The sequence below is a fragment of the Falco peregrinus genome, chromosome W (assembly GCF_023634155.1).
Source record: "Falco peregrinus isolate bFalPer1 chromosome W, bFalPer1.pri, whole genome shotgun sequence".
NCBI lineage: Eukaryota > Metazoa > Chordata > Aves > Falconiformes > Falconidae > Falco > Falco peregrinus.
The window spans coordinates 937,866-945,617 of record NC_073743.1 but is presented as its reverse complement, the minus strand read 5'-3'; the positions used below and the strand labels follow the sequence as shown (position 1 = coordinate 945,617).

At 43.1% G+C, this 7,752-nt stretch overlaps 1 long non-coding RNA gene across 1 annotated transcript; it reads right to left on the bottom strand.

The window, feature by feature from the left end:
• Positions 1-841: 841 nt before the first annotated feature.
• LOC129783089 (uncharacterized) lies at positions 842-6,297 on the bottom strand. The gene is made up of 3 exons (XR_008745081.1): positions 6,192-6,297; positions 1,885-1,952; positions 842-1,800 (listed from the first exon to the last, which is right to left on the bottom strand). It is a non-coding gene; the product is annotated as an uncharacterized LOC129783089 (long non-coding RNA).
• Positions 6,298-7,752: the final 1,455 nt, after the last annotated feature.

Genomic DNA, 7,752 nt, shown 5'->3' with positions numbered 1-7,752 from the left:
GTAGCCCCTCGAAGGTGCGGCTGAGTCCTGCGGGACGCATGGCAGGGTGTTTGCTGTTTGCCTGCGAAGGCATGGTATGTAAGAACGCAGACTTAAAGCAACAAGGAGCAGATTTGCATTCAGGGTAAGAAAGAGTTAAAACAGAAGTGCTGCTGCAGAGGCAGGCTTGTGTAACCTGCAGAGCAGGAAGAGCATCTCCTGCCCCGAACCCTTCTGATGGTGGGGAGGAGGGGTTGCTGTTGCTGACAATTGAGCAGAAGGACCTGACAATGTCACCCCGATTGCTGCAGCATTTGCAGCACAACAGGACCCGTAACGGCCCCTCTAGGGCAGGCAGCGGGTCTGAGGAGAGTAAAGGTGAATCTCTGAATGGGGAAATTTAGGTGTTTGAAAGTTGGTTGTGAATAGGACTGGATAAAGGTTTGAATTGATTTTTACTAAGGTAATCGTGATGTAGAAATGTTGATAGAAGGAACAGGGGACGTGTACAGAAGGTAAGAGAAGAAGAGCTGGGTCGTGCTAAACTGGTAGAGGAGATGACAGAGGAGGAATATCAGGCAGAAGCGAATGAGCATATTGTAGGGAAAGTGGACACTGGAAGCGAGATTGCCCTAAGCTAAAGAACCAGCAAGGGGTTCTGGTGAACTAGGGACTAGGAAAAATGAGGTGGAATTTTTAGTGAATACAAAACCAACTTATTTGGTGTTAAACTTCAGTGAAAAGAATTTGTTACAGTTGTGGGAGCTGCTGGCCACCAGGAAAACATCCTGAAACCTTTAAAGGACAAACTAAGAAAACAAGTAAGAATGCCAAATTCACCAAAATCTTTAAGTGGAAGAGAGGACCTCCCTGAAGTAAAAGAAATCTTTAACCAGGTATATCTGGAAATAAATTCCAGGTAAGGAAAAAATGCTTTACCTGTTACAGTAAAAATGATAAGGGGAAGGCCTGCCTAGTTCAGGTAAAACAATATCCCTTGCTCAGCAAGGCTGTGGGGAATATTGGCAGAAAAACTGAAATAAAATACACTCTGTAGCAGTTCTACTAATGTAAATCTGTGTGTTTTACCATGACGGTGACTTGTTATGGGATGTGCAGATGAAAGTCTGCAGCAGCAGAGGAGGTAGGAAAGGAGGAATTATCCTTAATACCAGATGGTAAAATCCAAACTGTAAGTACAGATCAGGAGCCAAACTATTCGATTTCCTGCTAGCCGAAGAAGGAGGTGTTTGTGGTAAATTAAATGTTTCCAATTGTTGTTTGAAGATTGATGGCAATGGTGAGGTAGTTAAACAAATCACATCAGAGATAGGGAAGTTAGCCCATGTTCCCATCCGAACTTGGAAAGACTGGAATATTGATTTGTTTTCCTGGCTTCTCGGAAGCCCCTGGGTAAAACAAATCCTATTTTATTTGTTATGTGGATTAGCCACCTTATTGTTTTTGCCATGTGCTGTTCCATGTTTTATAAGATTAATTCAACACGTTATAACTAACATGCAATTTGCTACTAGGATTTCATCCAGTGGCGTTAAACAAATTCGAGTAGTACGCCGAAATGTACAGTCGACAATACAGATTATATAGTTAACACAATAACAATTTAATAGCAAACAAGAATCTGGGAATAATTAACTATTAACAATTCATATAACAATGTAGGCTGATTAAGAATACAAGTAGAATAGCAAAGAAAACAACCGTCAGGAACGCACAGACGAGGATGGGGTAACGTCTTTTATACTTTTCCACCTCCGCCATAAGTTCTTGCGTGTGACAGGAGAAAAACGCACCCTCTGCCTAAACAACGAGAAAAAAAAAAAAAAGGGTTTTGATTCCCATTTATAATGAACCATACAGGTTAGACGTTTAAAAAACACTCACCTTACGGGATGTTCAGAGGGGGAAATGTTCACTCCAGACCCTTCCTCCCTGGCAGGTGACGTGGCGGTCTGATGGTGAGAAAACATTGCATTCCAAGCAAGGACCTGCCATTTGGCCATAGTGCCATAAATGTTACCATTAACAAACTTACCGGAGTGGTAAGCTCGGGAAATGGGTCCAGGACTTCATCTGGACACTCAGCAGCCATCTTTTATCGTGTATGCCTTTGAACATGCGCAATTTTAAACCCCACAGAATGTACTGGAAAAATCTGGAAAGACCGCGCATGCGAAATCCCTATAGTCTAGCCATGATAGTGACGCATATATATATATAAAAAAAAAAAGAATGTTTAAAGAAACTATAGTATTTATAGTTCATTTATTACTTAAGTGGAATGTATAGTTGTAAGTGTTGTTTATAGGTTTTGGTTTTGTAGGTTATTATTATATGTATTACCCAACCCTTTTGATTTACTTTGAAAACCGTGTGTTAGATGTAAAGTAAATTCAATGAATCATTTGACAACCAGTAAACAACAAATAACAATTTCTTAACAAACATGAACTAGAAGTTGAATAACAGAATAACAGTCCAGCAAAGTCTCATGTGACGTGGAAAACAGGCTTCTTCACTCGTGAGTCCAGCACAGTCCTGAATAATGTCGGGGTGGTAACTCCATCTGTTCCCTCCACGATAGTCTGTCTCTGGTCCTTGGTATTTTTCTTCACGAGGTAACGAAGATGAACAGAAACAAATAACAAGTCACATGGTAACTGCTGGAGATCAAGAGTTTTCTTTTGTTTATATAACAGTCTCTCGCACTCTGCTTTGGTATCCCATGGGTTCCACTACTCGGGGCGGACTGCGAGGAAGAGATCGCACTCTTCTGTACCGGCGTGACCAAAAACACTCACAAAAGCACATACTGATGGTTACTGTAGTCACGATGAGACAAAGGCTGAACAGCAAAACCGTACAAAGTGCGTCGTCTCCTGCTCCCATCTTTTCCAAAATGATAAGGATTGTTTGTGGCGAGACAAACAAATTGGTCCGTGACCCTCCTGGTCAAGATTCAGGCTAATGCCCTGACCAAAACTGCACAATGAAAACGCATGCGCGGCCTAACCTTAAAGGGGCATGAAAATTTACCCCTTTAAATGCCCACCTCTTGGCTCTTGATTCTTAACCCCCACAAACAAACCTTATATATGCTAAGAAATGTTTTATTTTGTTTTGTTATGTAATCCTGTTATGACAATGTTTTGAAATTAGCTTATGACATGTTTGAGTTTTGAATTGTTAGCTAACGTTATTGTAGTAACGTTAGGGATTTATAGTTATTGTTAGTCATTTGTAGTTATTGCCTGTTATTGTTTATTGATAATGGTAAATGGGTTTAATGCTTAGATAAAGATTGTTAACCTCGTTTGTATAGTTGGCAGAATCTTTTCTCTATCTCTATCTATGCCACCCACGGAGCAGCAATGTTGAGCCACGGGGTGGTGTGAAGGACATTATTGGGACATCGCTATCTGTCTCACCATTGCTGGCTGACCGCAAAACAACACAGAGACGGAGATACCCGAATCACCCAGAATAGGAGATCTCCAGGGAATACCCTGCTTAAAACACCCTACTTCCGGACATTTACGTTAGGTTGTTTGCCGATGTCTAAATTGTGATAGGGATTGGTCCTGTGTTTCATTTAAGAGACAACCTTACTGTATGAAATGTCACAATGATTTGATACGTACCAGGGGACCAGAGGATCAAGTGGAAATTCGTAAATTATTTTGTGGATGGGAACTGTCAGTACCTGAACTTTGGGAAGTATATGAAACAGACTGGTATAGAGTTTTAGGACAGTGTACTATAAGATCCGCCTGGAAACGGGCACAACAACCAAACAGGTGGAAATATATTTGAGAGATAACTAACTCTTTAGACCTTGGAAATTATTGACAGGATAACAGCAAAATTCCCCTGAAGACTACCTGCTGCTGCCGAGAAGATATTGATATCCCGTTGCTCTCTGCAAAACAGTAGACGAGGAAGGCAGAGAGGTACTGAACAGTGGGGAAATGAAAGCTACTATCCTATTAATGGTATTGATTACCATGACTTTAAAAAAAAAAAAGAAAATGAGCATTACCCTTCAATTGGACCTTAGGTTGATGGGAATATTCAATAGAAGTTCGGTATAACGTGACAGCCGGATCCCCAAAATTCCAAGTTAAATTGGAAGATTTAGTCTTTTATGAACTAGACCCACCCGGTCGACGAGAAAGAGCAATAAAACCATTTTATCTCTGCCCCAGTTCGAATCCAGGGAAAAGCTATTGCAATTTCCTTAATCACTATTACTGTGCATATTGGGGATGTGAAACCATAGCTTCAAACTGGGACGTAGCCATTAAAAATAGATTCTTAAATATAACATGGGGACCCAGAGGATGCAATCCGCCAGCTCCTAGCTGGGATAGACACGTAGAGGGCCCCCATCTTGGCAACTGTAAGCATGTTATATACTAGAAATCCTGCAGCCTAATGACCACGGATGGCTATTAGGACGAACCTGGGGAATAAGATATTGGGAACCTGGAGCTGATAGAGGGGTCTTAATATTTATTCAGAAACATGAACTAAAAACGCCACAAGCAGTGGGACCCAACAGAGTTATTAAAGAACAAAAAAGGTAACAAGAAAAAGCAAAAGGTAAAGAATTTTATAACCACAGTCACCCTGGCTGACTACTTTAATTTCTGTTTTGGTGGGACCCCTCATAATGTTGTTATTGGTTCTGACTTTCGGACCCTGTATCATTAATAAATTTGTAACTTTTGTGAAAAACAGGTTGGAAAAAGTGCAGCTAATGGTGATGAAGCAATCGGAACTAGAGATGAAAATCATACCAAATGAAAATCCTGAATTAGATGCAGCTTGTGAGGTATTGTCTAGGTTTGATCAGCAAATTATTTATAAATAAAAGAAGGGGGGAATTGTAATAAGTAACTAAAGGTAATTTGCTGATCAACCAAGGTAAGCAAGAGGAAGGAACCCATTGTGGTGGTCTTAAGAACTTCCTGTTTAACAAGAAGAGACATGTCCACAATGTTATCTTGCTGCACCAAACATGGGAACGTCCTGTCTGACGAGAAACCAGGATAACAGAAGCAGCAGAGGGGCGTACTGAAGGTGTCAGAAGCGACCTCGGGGAAGATAAAAAGAGCTGCTCAGCTTGCTTGAATTTGCGTGCCGTTGGTGGAGCAGGAGACTCCCCGGCCGCCCAGCGCTGTTTTGCTTACTTGTCGCTTGCTTTAATAAATCACATTTTCTAATTGGCCAGTCTCTGTCATTTCATTGGACAGGTAAACTATAACAATACCTCTAGCACGACAGATTTCCCTCCAACAACGAACATTAAAGGTAATGCTGGGGAGAGGCAAAACAGCTCACCGACTTACACCCAAGCTGGTATTTCTCCTGCAAACGCCTACTCTGTTTCGATCATGATTTCATTCCATCATACCTCAAAAGCATTATTCTCCGGAAGCCAAATCACGACCAAACACACGCAAAAACTACGCTGGCCTTAACGCCGAGCGGCTCTGCCTTCCGGCAGGCAAGCTGTCGCGCTCAGGGCCGTGCCCCCCCGACCCCAGACAGTGCGGTGCCCCCCGAAAGCCGGGCTGCAGGCAGGAGCCGCCCCGGGGCCAGCAGCCGTCGGCAGGCGGGCAGGAGCCTCCCTGCCTGCAGAGAAGGGCTGGGGCTCGGCCCGCTCAGCGCCTCGGGGGGCAGCCAGGGCAGGGGGAGCTGAGCCCACCGGCGTGGGAATACGGAGCCTGCTGCAGGGGCCTGCGAGCTGCTGGAAGAAAACGGGCTGCTGAAGGGGTAAGACTCAAGGACACCGGGGTAAAATCACTGTGGTAGGGGGAGATCCCGACCTCCTACTCAAATGGCCCCCCCGAAGAGAGTGAATGCCCCCGCCCGGGGAGCATGGGGAGTAAATTTAAAATGAACTCTACCTTTAAACTGAAGCGAGAAGGCAACTAACCAATAATTAGCTCGTAGGTGTAGGCTTTGGGCAGAACTAACCAACTTCACTGTGTAAATATGTATCGTGAGTAAAGCTACGTGTGCAAGTTAGGAGGAGCGACCCCCCTTGCACCCGGCACCGCAATAAACACCCCGCTTCATAACTTACCCCGAGTTACGGAGTTTAATTCCGCACGTCAGACGGAATAAGCAGCCTTTTTACTAAGCAGTTGGTTCTTCACCTACCATTTCCCCAGCCACTCTCTCACCTGAATGCGCTCAAACATCGACCTGCAGTAAAACTCTCCTGCAGAGCCTCTCTGCCTGCTCTGCAGCCTCAGGATTTCAGGCAGGGAGAGCAGTTCGCTGCTGCTCCTCTCCGGCCCCTCCAGATGCCTTTGCTCCTGCTGCTCCCTGCCTGCTGCCCGGGGGGGATGGGGGGTGATGGCTCACTCCCACCCACTGCCCTGCAGGACAGAGACATCCACCGCATCACAGACAGGGTCGGCCCGGCGAGTCTCTGCCTCCTCTTTCATGAGGGCAAGGGTATCACGTAGTAAGTTTTCACTGTATTAACATTTCTCTTAATACAGGAGATAGGACTTCAGTAAGTTCCATGCTACTGCCAACAGTGTTGCACTGCAATTAATTTGAGAGAAATCTCAAATAATATCCTGCAGTAGGAGAGAAATTATTTTAAAATTTGTTTTGATTGCGCTCAACTTATTTATTCAAGATTTTGTCAGCAAGCAAGCATTGCTGTTTTTCAGTCCTTGACAAAGCAGAGCTCTCCCATTACCATTCCTCCGTCAGAACTCCAAGCAAGGATTACAAAGTTCGGGAGAGAAAAAATCCTTTAATAGACTGAATTGACAGGATTTTTTTGTGTGTATGTTTTCTCTTAAAATATAGATATACAGTGAAGGCCTGATGAAAAGGCACATAATAAAAGGATTACCAAAGTTAGCATGACATTCAAAAAACAATCAAACTCTTTTTCTCTTTCTCTAAGCATTAGTTCATATAGTTGCACTACTTTGAATAAAAATGAATCTTGACAATAGTCATACTATAAACACTGGAAATGCTTATTATTCTTCTTGTGCTCACTGGAATCCGTATATAATACAAAACACTAACAGTCAGACCACAGAGGATGCCAAGTGATTTGACATAATGAGTAACTGCTCTATCTGTCTTTGTCCAGGTGTTACTGTACAATACAAAATTTGCATGTGAGTCCAAAGAACAGCAGGTGTTGATGTTGGGACGCTGCATATTCAGTTGTTCCACTTCAGTAATGAGCTAAGTGGATGTCAGGAAGAATTTCTCCGGATAAAACCTTAAATTTACCAGAGGAGGGACCTAATTTGGCAGACTTTTAGTTACCACCCCTTATCCTTTGTTTTTTTTCTGTGTTCCCAAAGCCTTGCTGATGCTACAAATTTTTTGTACTTGAACGTGATTGTGAACAAGAGTTGGCCATCAGGCCACAGATCAATAGGCAGGGCAGTACTAATGAGAGCAAGAGTCAAGTTGAAGTTGGTTCAGTCAGATTAAGCTTGCTCTTTGCTTAGCATGGTAAACGTTGATCTGCATCGATCATCAAGTTGTGTTCAGCAATCCTCTCAATTCCTCAGGACCGCTACATTCAAACAGACTTTGTGCAGAAATCTTCAAACAAACAAGCAAACCCACAACCTCCAATCCAAACAAAACAAAACTTTCATCAGTTCCAACTCCCTAACGTTTGGAGATTGTGGTAAGATATTTTTAGATCTGTGGGTGAAAAATTGGCACAGTGGCGCAGAACATCATCACAGATGAATT